At 41.6% G+C, this 14,171-nt stretch overlaps 1 protein-coding gene across 1 annotated transcript in view; it reads right to left on the bottom strand.

Annotated features, from left to right (window-relative positions):
* The window catches only part of LOC124546001, a 359,037-nt gene that overhangs the window by 80,168 nt on the left and 264,698 nt on the right, over nucleotides 1-14,171 (bottom strand). The window contains exon 3 of the transcript XR_006967651.1: nucleotides 5,343-5,393. The gene's annotated coding sequence lies outside the window, so the exon portion shown is untranslated. The remainder of the gene's footprint in view (nucleotides 1-5,342; nucleotides 5,394-14,171) is intronic.

Here is a 14,171-nt window from a genome sequence, read left to right on the forward strand (position 1 = left end):
TGGGGGAGATTCAGCGGTGACAGCAGAGGTGGAGGAGGCTTCCCAGTCTGCCTTGTTTAAAGCCCATCTGGATAGTCGTCCATCGGCATGACGCCGGGGGAGTGACAGGAAGTGGTCACTACCACACAGGACCTCAAGTGCTCTCCAGTGGATAGATGGATGAAGGCCAGGACTGCAGACCGAGAGATCAATGGCCGAATATGTGCCACGTTCCACACTGAAATGTGTGAGGGTGCCTGTATTTAAGAGGCAGAGGTCGAGTTGTGACAGTAAATTTTGGAACTCCTTACTTTGGCCAGTAAGCATGGCGCCACCCCACAAGGGGTAATGCACATTAAAATCTCCCAAAAGTAGGAAAGGTTTATGGAGTTGAGCAATCAGTGCAGCCAATACGTTCAGGGGTACTGTACCATCTAGAAGAAGATATACATTGCAGACAGTTATTTCCTGCATCGTCCTTATCCTGACAGCCACAGCACCAAGAGTGGTTTCAAGGGGCACAGGTTCACTACATACTGAGTTCAGGACAGACGGGAACTCCACCTGACACACTATTATAGTCGCTACAGTTCCTGTAATATCTCTAATAGCCATGGAGGGCAGGGGTCCGCATTACTGACGTGTGAAGCTTAGCAGTTGCTGTAGCTCAGCCACGCATTGGAAAAAACCGCCACAGTTCCACTGGAGGATGATGTGATCATGAGGCTGGGAAGGCATGAAACAATGAGGCACTCTGCGCCTCAGGGTACCTGCTATCACCAGATGAATACTTTTGTGATTGACATCCATTGTGTCTTGAGGGCCCAGTGAGATCTAGGTCCTCAGCAGTCGCCAGAATCCCCACCTCATCCTTAGACACAGAGCTTGTAGGTAATGGTGGTGTGGGTGCAACCGCAGCGCCTTAGTTCTTGTGTTTTTTTTTTTTTAGTTTTCTCTCACTGCTCCTTAGGTTTGTCCAGCTGGGAGAGCTTCACTGATTCAGTCTCGGGGACTGATGAGGACCGTCAAGCCCTATGACCAGCTACCTGTGGTTGCTTCAGCAGCCAAAGGAGAATGGCGTTTCTCTGGCTGACAAGTGGGGACTGACATCCCCGACACCTGGGGGGTGGGGTGGGGTGGGGTGGGGTGGGGTGGGGAGGGGGTGTTGCTTCTGCTAAAGTAGGTTGTGCAGAAGCAACAGGAGGGAAGGGCCCTCTCCCCCCTCCCCCCCCCCCCCCCCACCATCAAGGGAGCAGGTGAAGTCTGACTGCTCTGAGAGCCAACTGTACATGGTGGAAGATTGTAGAACTGTTGCTGTAGCGGTAGCGTAGTTTGACGTAACATGCACAGGATGTAGCCTCTCATTTTCTCTTAGCCTCAGTGTAGGTCAGCCGGTTCAGGGTCTTGCATTCCATTAACTTTCTTTCAACCTCCCCATACTTGTCCTCTAGAGGCTCCACAAAAAACTGAGGTTTTACTTACAGGAAAGATTCCCCATCAACTCTCGTACATACAATTTACCAGGGCAAATAAGCTTCACTGGTATCCTCAGCCTAGCGTTCCTCCCATGGTGTGGCTGGCGTGGAGGGGGGGGGACGTTATTAGCATTGAAGTTAGACCACGATGCTTAGAGACTGCTGGTGTTTGACCACCAGCAAGAGATGGCATACTACGCTTCATGGTGTGTCATCCACCCTGATGCCCCCCACTCTGACCAGGGGTCCTCCCCACAGGCCACACCCAGCTGCAGCATAGGCCACCTGGCAGGATGTCCATTGTCAAGAGTCCTGATGCCCCAGGATGACGGCATCTACTCCTTGGCATATTTTGCGCAGACATCAGCAGAGCGATCCCTGTGTGGTCAGGGGGCTACAACCAACAGGGTACATGGCGGCCCCACCACAATGGACTGGCTACCGTGCTGGATATCAGGTGCAAAAGAGCTAGGACGCCCGTTATCGTCAACAGCGCAGAAAGCGATGCTGCACAGAGGATGGAGGGAAACGCACCCAGGAGGGTGAACTCATGCAGCAGCTGAGCGTTAGTGCAGATCCACGTCGACGAAGTATGCGAGAGGTCTCAGCGCATGATGGACCCTGTGTACCATGTAATGTGCCCTTCCCAATTGGCTTGCTCTTCGGGAAAATTTTGAAAAATGGAGGTCAAACCCTAAAGGTCGAAACGTGTAAGACTCCTTTTAGTCACCTATTACGACAGGCAGGAATACCTCGGGCCTATTCTAAGCCGCGAACCTGCAGGGGGAAGGATCTAGGTAAAATTTGTAACTGGATAGAGGATTTGCTAGGAAGGACGCAGTATGTTTTGGATGTGGAGTCATCGAAAGATGTACAAGTAACTTCGGGTGTATCTCAATGAAGTGCGTTGGGATCCTTGCTGTTCATGCTGTACATTAATGACTCTGCATACAATACTAATGGTAACCTCAGAGTTTTCACAGGTGATGTGATTATCTATAATGAAGTGCTGTCTGAATAAAAAGCTGCATCAACGTCAGATCGATTCATGATAAGATCTCAGAGTGGTGCAATGGCCGCCAACCTACTTCAAATGTTCAGGAATCTAAAATTGTGCACTTAACAAAACGCGAAAAATGTTGTATCCTATGACTATAACGTCAGTGAGTCACAGTTGAAATCGGTCAGCTCATACCACAACCTGTATGTAACATTTTGTGGGGATGTGAAATGGAGTGGTGACATAGGCCCAGTCGTGGGTAAAGCAGATTAGATTAGATTTACTTTAATTCCAATTGATCCGTAGTGAGGAGGTCCTCCAGGATGTAGAACATGTCAGAAAAACAACAATACATGACAAATATTTACAACTAAGACAAATAAGCTAATGTACCATTCCACAAGTCCCAAGTGGAATGATCATCATTTTTTTAATGAACACTATATGAAAGAGTCATTTTACAAATACTAATGCACTGAATTTAAAATAAAGTTTTTTGATTTATTTATAAGGTAATAAACGTGTGATACAACTACTATGATACTTATTTACAATGAACACATTACTGCACTGAAATTGTGCAGAAGTTACACACACACACACACACACACACACACACACACACACACACACACCAGTTGGTTTTACTGAGAAATTCATCAATGTAGTAGGGCTACCAATAAATCCTTTAGGCTTCTCTTAAACTGAATTTCATTGGATGTTAAGCTTTTTATGGCTGCTGGCAAGTTATTGAATATGTGTGTTCCTGAATACTGTACACCTTTTTGTACAAGACTAAGTGACTTTAAATCCTTGTGAAGATTATTCTTATTTCTAGTGTTGATTCCATGAATTGAGCTGTTGGTTTCAAAAAGTGATATTTTTAATGACAAATGATAGTCTGTTTCGTTCGGAGGATATTTGGAGAAATGTAATCAGTCTACAAAGGAGATTGCTTACTAAACACTCGTGCAACCAGCCCTACAACATTTCTGAAGTCTTTGGGACTCGTACTAAATACGATTAAAAGGAGAAATTCAGCGCATGCAGTGAAGGGCAGCGCAAATAGTCACAGGTTTGTTGGACACGTGAGAGAGTGTCACCGAGATTCTGAAGAAACTGAACTGGCAGTAACTTGAAAGTATGGGCAACTATTCAGAGAAAGTCTATTTACAAAGCTTGAAAAGCCAGTTTTAAATGACCAAACTAAGAACATACAACCACTACGTGTCGCTCCCGTAGGCATCGCAAGGACAAGATCAGGTTAATTAAAGACCGCACGGATGCATCTGACAGTCACCGTCTCCAAATGACAAAATGACGATATGTAAAAACAAATAACAGCAGTCAACTACAAATACAAAATGACAAACGATAAATAAACCAATAGCAACAGGAATATCAACATGCAAAACAAAAATGCTATGAAGTTATGCAGCAATCTAATATACTCTTAGAACGGTATTTATTCGTAAGAATGGTTTGGCAATTATAAGCCAAAATTGTTTGATTTTTATGATCATTGTCTTCGTTGTTTCTTTCGTTTTACTGATTATTTTTGTTGTTAATTCTATTATCAACAACGTCTTAAATAGTTTACACCGTCCAGTGTTTCTCTGGTACATCATCCTAAATGTAAATACACGTAGTTTAACTTATTTCCTTGTAATCGATACCTGTCCTCTAATACTCAGCCATCGTCTGGGGAAATACTGCCAACACAAATCTACAGCGTCTACAAAAAATTCGGAACAATTCGCTAAAAAGGGCGTTAAACCTATCCTGGGACTTCCAAACGCGACATCGAGGACGTCCCAACGCCGCGCCAGCGGTACAAAGAAGCTGCAAGAATATTTTATACAAAAGCCGAGGACTCGCAGAAATCATTAATTTGCGAGCTCGGTACAAGACCACATTAGCACGTGTCACTACGCTGCTACCACAGAAGGCCGAAGCAAGAATAGTCCTCACATCCCCCAACAGGCAGGAATGAAACAACCATACGTATTTCCCTAAAAAGCATCAAACAAAAGATCACTGAAGGAAAAATAATTTTGGACTTAATAGAACTTCAACGAACACAGAAACCGACAATCAGGCAAATGTTTCAATATCTGCTTCATTGTTGTCGAGAAACCACCTATGCAATTGCCTGGAGCGATTTAGGAAAGCCGCAGGAAACCTGTGCTTGGCTATCTGAAGCGCCATCCTCTCGAACGCGAGTCCAGCTGTGTTACACCTGCGACGTCTCGCAAGGTTTGAAATGATAATGGCTCCCGTGTTGTTCATTACTAACAACAGTCTAATCGATAAAGTTTAGAAAATTCGAGAAGCCGTTCTCTCCTTTCCGTCAACACTCACTCATAGCACGAACGAGAGTTTTCGATTTATCACCAGACACCGAAGTCTGGCTGCATCAAACCATAACGGCCAGTTAATGTAGGCGATGAGACCATTACTCGTTGAGAATAATACTTTAAATTCGTGATTTAGATTCTAACTCATGGCACGTGCTCAGACTGAAACATAGTCAAACTCGTGTCCAAACAAGCAGCAATTACTATTTTGTACACGTCCATGTAATTGGGTCCCTGTTAGGCGGCAAGATAAGGTAAGAAACCAGTTAACTGTCAGACCAGCTTACACCCAGAATTTACCAGTAAGAAACATTAACAACGAGTTTCTGAACTCTTGCAGTCGTCGTCCGCACATTGTTCACCTGCCAAACGGAATACTACCATACCATTCCAAACGACTGGAAATTGATTCTGTAGAGAATTGAATATACTTTTCGGGAAGTTTCTTACATAGATTATCCAACATATACGGACTGCGTATATAGTTACTTTATCTACAGAAGTTGGCATAACAGAGAAGTCTGTATTTACCATCTTGTTGGGACGCTGCCTCAGTAGTTCGTATTGTCATCTTCAATTATCCTGTAAGGAAAAAAAGGAAATTAATATGCTTACAATTTAATGATACCAGCAGTCAGAAAAAAGTATTCAAAGACGTTACGTACAGTTAGTCTGCAGCAAGCGTAACTTTTAGATTTACACGAAAGAAAGTCAGTGGACAGGTACTAATGTCACATAGGAGCCGTTCCATCTTTAAGTGCCATCGACTATGAAGATGATTTAACAGCTTTACAGAAATACTGACCTAGGCCTATAACGTTTTAAGAATTGCCCAACGCTCCACAATACACTTCACGTTCCGTAAATGTATATATGGTAACAATTTCAACCAGGCTCTACATATTGAGTGTCAGATCCTCTATCAGTCATCCATTACATTGGGAAGTACCTACATCTGATAGAGAAAGTCATACTCGTCGAAGAAACCTAAATGTCAATGAATGATTAAACCCAATCGAAGAAACCCAAAACCCCTCCTACCAATATCATATAGTACGGTGATATCCTGGAACATGCGAAAGCACAATGTTAATATCAGTTTCGCAGAGGGCATGCGGTGTCAAGCAAACGGTACCTCTTCGAAAACTCGCAAAGCTGTACAATGTTGTTGTTGTTGTCTTCAGTTCGGAGACTGGTTTTGACGCAGCTCTTCATGCTACTCTATCCTGTGCAAGCTCCTTCATCTCCCAGTACCTACTGCAACCTACATCCTTCTGAATCTGCTTGGTGTATTCATCTCTTGGTCTCCCTCTACGATTTTACCCTCCACGCTGCCCTCCCATTCTAAATTGGTGATCCCTTGATGCCTCAGAACATGTCCTACCTACCCATCCCTTCTTCTAGTCAAGTTGTGCCACAAATTTCTCTCCTCTCCAATTCTATTCTATACCTCTTTATTAGTTATGTGATCTACCCATCTAATCTTCGGCATTCTTCTGTAGCACCACATTTCGAAACCTTCTGATGATCATATTTCCGTAACACCTATAACCCCGAGTGAATTGAGAGCCTCTACAGCGTCAAAAATGGATCGTAACTGCCATGACTGGTACAAATTAGACACGGGAGGTTCGTAAATGTATGTGTCTGCGGGAACAGTCATTTTTGATGATCTAATTGGGCGTGGGCAATCTTTCCTGTTGCCTACTTAAGCATCGATGTTAACAGTGCAGTTGTACGCCATTTATGAGGCTCTACTTTTCGACTTAAAAGTCGAAAAGATCCTGGTCTGTCCTGACTGAGTGCCCTAGAGTTTCTTACGCGGGCAGCCGAAAAAAAAAAAAAAAAAGTAAATAATAATCTTTGGAACACGTTTAGCCGTAAGTCTCAATCGAATGTAAGAGCTGTGTCAACAGACTCATCTACAATGTTTTTTTTTTTTTTTTTTTTAAATGAATACATCGCCATTTGACGGTATTGTTTATTTAATTTGGACCCAGGTTTCAGCCTTTTATGCCATTTTCAAGTGATTGAGTTTATGTCATTAATATACATTGCAGGACATCAAGCTCAAAATTGGCCATAAATTAAGAAAAATATTAGTTCCCCACGAAATGACCAATTTTGAGTTTTATGTTCTGCAATATATGTTAATGACATAAACTCAACCACTTGAAAATGGCATAAAAGGCAGAAACCCTGTCGTAATTAAATAAACAATACAGTCAAACGGTGATGTGTTCATTTAAAAATTATTAAATGACTGTTGCTCAGAAACTTCAGAAACTGTTCATCTATAGTGGATACAGGGACATGTTTGAATTAGGGTAAACCATCATTTAGACCAAGTGGCCAAAAAGGTGCAGCATCTACTTACCATCGACGCACGCCTACCAGACCGTGATTCTCATAGTAGACTCTTCAGACAAGCAAAAACGAAATGGTCAGAGTTAATGTGTAAAGTCCACAACATTATGGTACGTGGTGTGGGCGATTCAACGAGAGATTCCACGGCAATGTTGGTTTCTCAAATTGGCGCCCACAAGAAGAGAAACTGTTACTCTTAACAGATCAAGAGCAGGTCATATGAATACCAATGAAACGAGACGTCTGTTAAAATTCATTTCTTCATCGGATTGTGATTTCTGCCTCATTGATCAACACATTGCACTTATACTCGTAGAAGTGATAAATATCATCAGCTCAAGAACAATTCCACTGTTCAGTATTTTAAAAATTAAAGACAATTTTTCTATTAGAGCAGCGCTTAGTTCCATTAATAGGTCCGTTTCCACATGTATTTGCCACTTCATTCGTCTTTATAAAAGAGAAGTTTAAATTTTAATGATACATCTAACGTTTCATTATGTATGTATGTAACTGGATTTTAAAGTTTCGTGGCTTTTATTATAATGGTACAGCAGACTATTGGACTTGTTAACTATCTTTCTCAATTATGTCTTATATTTTGTACTGAAATCAGACAAATGTCCTGTTTGTACTATATGTGAAGCATTTTATCTGGTAAAATGGACTATTTGGGAGGGGGGATTAAAACCATGGCGCTGAGCTGTTCATGAGTGTTCTCACAGTCCAGTGCTACTAAAGCTTAAAATTAGAGCAGTCGTCAACACAAATTACACTTAAAAAGCACGTTTTAGGTCCATGATATCATCTCGGTGGTCTGCTTTAGCGTTCCTCTGACGTGAGAAACACCTCGTAAACGATTCACTCTCGTTTTCGCATGAGGGCCTATTTTCCTTGCAAAGGACTGCTTCAACGTTATTTTTCTTGGCAACTGACATCAGCAACACCCGATATATCACGCAGAAGGATTAGCGGCTTCTTATATTACTTACCTTCAAATTGTAAACATCTACCTCCTCACTCCAAGTAATTCCTGCAAAATATAAGTTTTTCTTTTGTTTGCTTTTTCACTCCCCTTGTCTTCAGCATTACATAGCTCTCTCTTACAATTTCTCTTCTTGATTTAAGTTAAAATGTTAGTAATCACAGTATTAAATAAAAACCCATTTACTATTTTTTCTTTGGCTGATTGTATTTCAGTTGTCCAATACTAACTTACATTCTATTCGGCCACTGCCAAATTCTTGGAATTTATTCTTTTTTCAAGCTTTATCTTTGAGTTCGGCGTTATTACTAGCTTCACTTTTTGGTAAACACGAGATTTTAGGCAGAAAATTTAACAAAAACTCTATTGGAGAAAAGCCATTTTAGAGAAACGTGAATCAACCTTGCAAACTGAAAGATATGTCTGTATTCACGCATGTCTTCGAGATGCCTTATCTCCGACATGTTTACATGATATACGAGGCGGCACTAGCAGGTTTGGAACATTCGCTTGTAATCCCTGAGAAATAAAACTAGCCGCTATTCGTGCCACGACGACTTAAATTTTTCTTGGACAGAAACATAGTACCGTGAGCGACAGTTGCTCAGACAGACAGCCATTACTTAGACAGTTGTATTTGATAAGCTGACTGACGAAGGATCCTCTCTTCTACCTCAGCAACATATCTACAGATAGAATCTGCCGCATTCAGCAGGCTCGGAGAGAGAGAGAGAGAGAGAGAGAGAGAGAGAGAGAGAGAGTAGTGTCCGTGGTCAGCTGACCGAGGTGGCCGAGTGGTTCTAGGCGTTACAGTCTGGAACCGCGCGACCGCTACGGTCGCAGGTTCGAATCCTGGCTCGGGCATGGATGTGTGTGATGTCCTTAGGTTAGTTAGGTTTAAGTAGTTCTAAGTTCTAGGGGACTGATGACCTCAGAAGTTAAGTACCATAGTGCTCAGAGCCATTTGAACCAATTGTCCGCGGTCGAAGCTTGTGCAGCACTCTCCACATGGTAAGAGACTGAATCACCCTTTACTGAACACGAGCTGTTACGCCGAGACTCATCTGCTGAAGCCAGCAATACATCAGCTGAAAATAAGTGTGTACATTGGCTGTCAGTACTTTTTACAATGTCGGTGTGTCCCTCCTGGTACATGTGATTGCTTGTTGTGGAATTTTCACAGCGATTGTATCTAAAGGCATCAGTGTTCACTTTGTAATTTATTTGTGAAGTTATTTCTGTTTTCCCAATGTAGAAAACAGTAACGGTTGAAATGTAATTTATCTACTCCTGTATGTTCTTTTAGATGGGAGTATGTGTTTACTGTCCGAGGAAAATGACCACATCTGTTGCTCGAAATGAAGTCACTACTTACCAAATTAATAAATATGTGACGTCCTAGTTTACATACGCAATTCACTTGCAGTTGAGCCGCTCACGTCACGCGATAAGAGAAAAATCTACTACACTGAAGGTATGAATGAAAAAACGCCTTCAGTCAAAACTTTTCGTGTTTTATTATATGTGTGTGTGCAAATGTGCCCCTTGATTGAAGTGACATGTACGAAAACGACGGAGAAAAGGATGATTGCTGGTGCTAAAACTTAAAAAATGTTTGTCTTGGATTATATGGAATATGCATTTCACCTCATTCAAGACAAGAAATAAAAACATGTATTACGACAAATTACACCTGATGATGGACCCACAGCGTCCGAAATACATTATGTATTTAATAAAACACGAAAAGTTGTGACTGAAGGCGTTTTTTAATGCATACCTCCAGTCACGTTTGAAGCTGCAAAATATGGATAAAATTAAAAAAGAAAAATCTACTGCTATGCGACCCAACTAGGTGAAAATTCAGAAAGGATATTACATAGTCGACATATAAAGATACATCTCTTCCTAATCCAATGCGCAAATTTCAACCAAACTTGGTATACACATCACATTGTCTGGAAAGAAACGCTGTGGGGTGTGGGGTAAGAACCACCTACCTATAAAGGGGGAGGATACAAAATAAGTAAGCCCACAACGCAAAAAGCCCTATTTAATTAACGCAGTATTTGAAAATGAGAGCAATTAGCGACTTACAAAGAATTTTACACAGTATTTCAAACCTTTACGAAACTTTTCTCTCAAACAACCCCCACAAAATGATAACCGGGACACAGAGGAGGTTGACGAAAACTGACAGGGGGAGGGACCAGATTGAAATGGACATGGTGGGGATGGGGGGGGGGGGGGCAGGGTGAAATGGACATGGTGGGCGGGGAGTGGCAGGGGGAATTGGACATAGGTGGGGTTAGAAGCAGATGGACTAATAGGAGTATATACATACTGGGTAATGCCTGGTACTCAGCTAATAAAATCTCTGTTAAGGACATGAAATGAACGTAAGAGTTACCCTAGAAATTTCAAAGAAATCAAAGTTTTAACATCTCTATATTGTGGTCACCTTTTCGAACTGGCATATTTAAATCACCTCCCTGTCGGCTATTCCTGTTCGCCTGTCAGCAGACCAAAGATCCTAAGGTAGGTATCAAATTGGGAATTCCTCGATTCAGAACTATAGCACATCATCTTCGACAAGCTGCCTTTATGTATTTATCTTCTGAGCAGCTTTGTGATTACTAAGGCCTGCCATCCTATTAGCACACACACACACACACACACACACACACACACACACACACACACACACACACACACGAAGCAGCACGTGGTGCTGGTGCGGGGAGTTCTTTTGTCTGCTTTTCGGTATTATCTTTTACTTAATAACAGCAATTACGCTCATCTTTTAAAGAACAGCACCTGAATTTGGAAGTAGGAAGTCATAAATTTATGGTATAATTATTTTAAGAAGAGAATTAAAAAGAGGCCAGGATAGTAGATATAGACGTTCCTTCACCAATACCACTCTCAAAGGGAACTTTGTATTGAACTTCATGTCCAGTGTCCCCTGTGGTGTTATCCATTTTAGTATTATTCGCACTAACATCTTTCCACGGGGAAACTAGACATCTTCCGTCCATGAAGATTTAATCTAGTATATGTCGGTGTTTGTTAGCGTGCTGCGTGAGTTACTGTTTGTTCGGTTATATAACCACCACCACCACCACCACCACCACCACCACCACCACCACCACAACAACAACAACTACTACTACTAGGTTAGTTAGCAAACAAATTTTGCATGGCTTTGGAACAATATCCGGCCTTTATGTACTCTAAGTTACATACCGATCTTACGTGGCTGCAGAAAGAATAACATGCCACAACTAACCTAATTATTAATCTTGTAAAAGCATATTTTTAAAATAAAATTAGTATATTCAAGTAGTGTACTTGTTAATCTTTTACATACTGCGTAATATGCATTATGTTCACTGTTTTAATTATATTACCGCTTTTTTAAAGGAACAAACCGCCATTTGAGTGTTTTATTGTTTATTTAATTACATCGCAAGTTTCGACCTTTTATGCCATTTTCAAGTATTTGATTTTGTGTCTAACATATATTGCAGTACACTTAATGTAAGACTGTTTCTACTAAATACGAAGTTCTCCCAAGATTATTTACTGATTTGTTACAAAATGGTGACTTCACATCAAGCGTTTCGTGAGGGTCAATATTTTTCTTAATTTATGGCCGAGTTTGAGCTTGTCATCATGTTAAGTGACCTGCAATATATGTTACAGAAATAAAACCAAATACTTGAAAATGACATAAAAGGCCGAAACCTGGGTTGCACTTCAACAACAAAACAGGTAAATGGCAGTCTGTTCCTTAAAAAAATATTGTATGACTGTTGCTAAGCAACATGAAAAACTGTATATTAACACTGCTGGAATTACAACTTGCTTACTTTATATTACATGCATATTATTACATTTACAATGATACGTTCATTTATATTACTAATTCTTCTAGAGTCGAAAATTTAGGTCCACATCTCAAGATGTTTTCAAGAAACTGACAACAGAATTCCAAGGTGCCAGGAAGGCAGTTGCACACCGGGCACCTGATGTCAGGAGGCGAAACCGTCTGCATTTACTCATTAGTTTATCATTTGTATTCACAACGTTAAACACTACTTTATATTAGTATTTGAACCCCGCAAGAGTTACTACGAGTGCCACACGATAGTCAGTGAACAGATTCAGCGCAAGAGTACTATTTTCACTTGTTACAGAGAACTACGAAAATTTATGCTGTGTGTCATTCGGAGCGATAATATGTAATTAAGGGCGGTGAACAGAAAACTCGGTTTTAACATATAAGATACTTCAGCAGTTTGTAAACACATTTAAACATAACGTAACTGGCTAAATAGCTGGGTCCTCTGGTGTCATGTAAAAATGAATGAATAAGAATGTAGCTTTGAATACCTCAAGGCAAGTCACGTGGCCACTCCCAGAAGACATAGGAACTTCGCTTAGTATTTTATGAGAATCGGGAAAAAAATTCTGCAACGGACTGTTTTCATTTACCACAATTATAGTCAGTTCTCTAAATTGGGAGGTTTCTCGAAGTGTGTTGTGAATCCAATCCAGCTTTTTCAGTTGCACCGAGCATTAAACCGTTGCATGGCACACAGTATCAACCGTAGCTGTTCGCAGTCTTGGCCAAGATTTCTGTGCGTGAAGACTGATGGTGTGCACCCGTTAGATATCAAATCTCTAAGGTAGTGGCCAGAGAAACGTCGTGGATGGTATTCATCCAGTAGACCCGTGGGCTATTCTACTTCCTTTTCGTTCTCATGAACAGTAGTTTGTTGCAGAGTCAAACAAACGACGCGTTTACATCTGGAGATGCAAGAAGAAAGCGAAAGAACCTCCCGTCCCCATTCATTCACAAAATTTCTCAGAGTAGCGGCAGTTTCCTTACAGATCACACAAAGTAAATTCTTGAACAGGAAGACAGATGTCTACTCTAGTTTGCTTTCGTTATACTTACATGTCTTACTAAAGTAACAGTAACTGTGTCCGAACTGAGTTAAGCATCAGCAACTAACAGTTGTGACGAAAATAAATACTCCATCGTGATCGGCATAGCTGAATACCGGAAAAGGTTTGCAAACGAGTCGTCGAGTCTTAAGTTGTGTCTGCCAATGGAAACCGACATGAGCAACAGGAGCTGAAAAGCTCAGACTAAGTGATGTCTCGAGGTGTCTCAATACGATCGGCCATAGGTGAGCACGACGCCTGAGGTCCGTTTGCGTATAAGCCTGAACCGACGCTAACTGAGCCAGTGTAATAGCGCTCAATGTTGGTAAAGTCGTGGCTGTATGATGGTCTGATTTTACTTTCGTTTCTCTCTTAGGACGAAGATGCAGCAGCATTATGGGGGTCTGACAAGAGCTGCATGTCACCGTTCGTAACGACGACGCTTCTCAGCCGTGGTCTGATGAACATTCGGATGAACTGCAACGCCTGTGCCACGTTACGTGGAACCAATACGTTACAGAGTTTTGTAAACACGATGTAAAAACTGATGATTCATGGCATCCGGCGTGGTTTTTCCACGGAAGGCAGTGCGATAGGAAAGTCGCGTGTAGCAGCCACAGTAAGATCTGGAGGCGGCAGTGGGCTGCACTGTCTTGCCTCTACTCCACAGCGGAAGGCCCAGGAGTACAAAACGATACAAAATGACAGAGTGTAAGTCTTCTCTTTCCCCTTACGATTATAAGAACTTTCCTAAGTAAAAAGAACACTTACCAGTCTTATGCATGTTGACCAAACTGTTACTCAAGAACGCAACAAGGAATCTGGATTATTAACAGTTATCAATCCATTCATTTATGTTCTCTTACGCTAAAGTGATGTACAAATCATGTCGCGCATACATTCTTGTTAGGTTAAATTTTTATCTACATCTACATTATTACTCTGCAATTCACATTTAAGTGCTTGGCAGAGAGTTCATCGAACCACAATCATACTATCTCCCTACCATTCCACTCCCGAACAGCGCGTGCGAGAAACGAACGCCTAAACCTTTC

The sequence above is a fragment of the Schistocerca americana genome, chromosome 8 (genome assembly GCF_021461395.2).
Source record: "Schistocerca americana isolate TAMUIC-IGC-003095 chromosome 8, iqSchAmer2.1, whole genome shotgun sequence".
Classification (NCBI taxonomy): domain Eukaryota; kingdom Metazoa; phylum Arthropoda; class Insecta; order Orthoptera; family Acrididae; genus Schistocerca; species Schistocerca americana.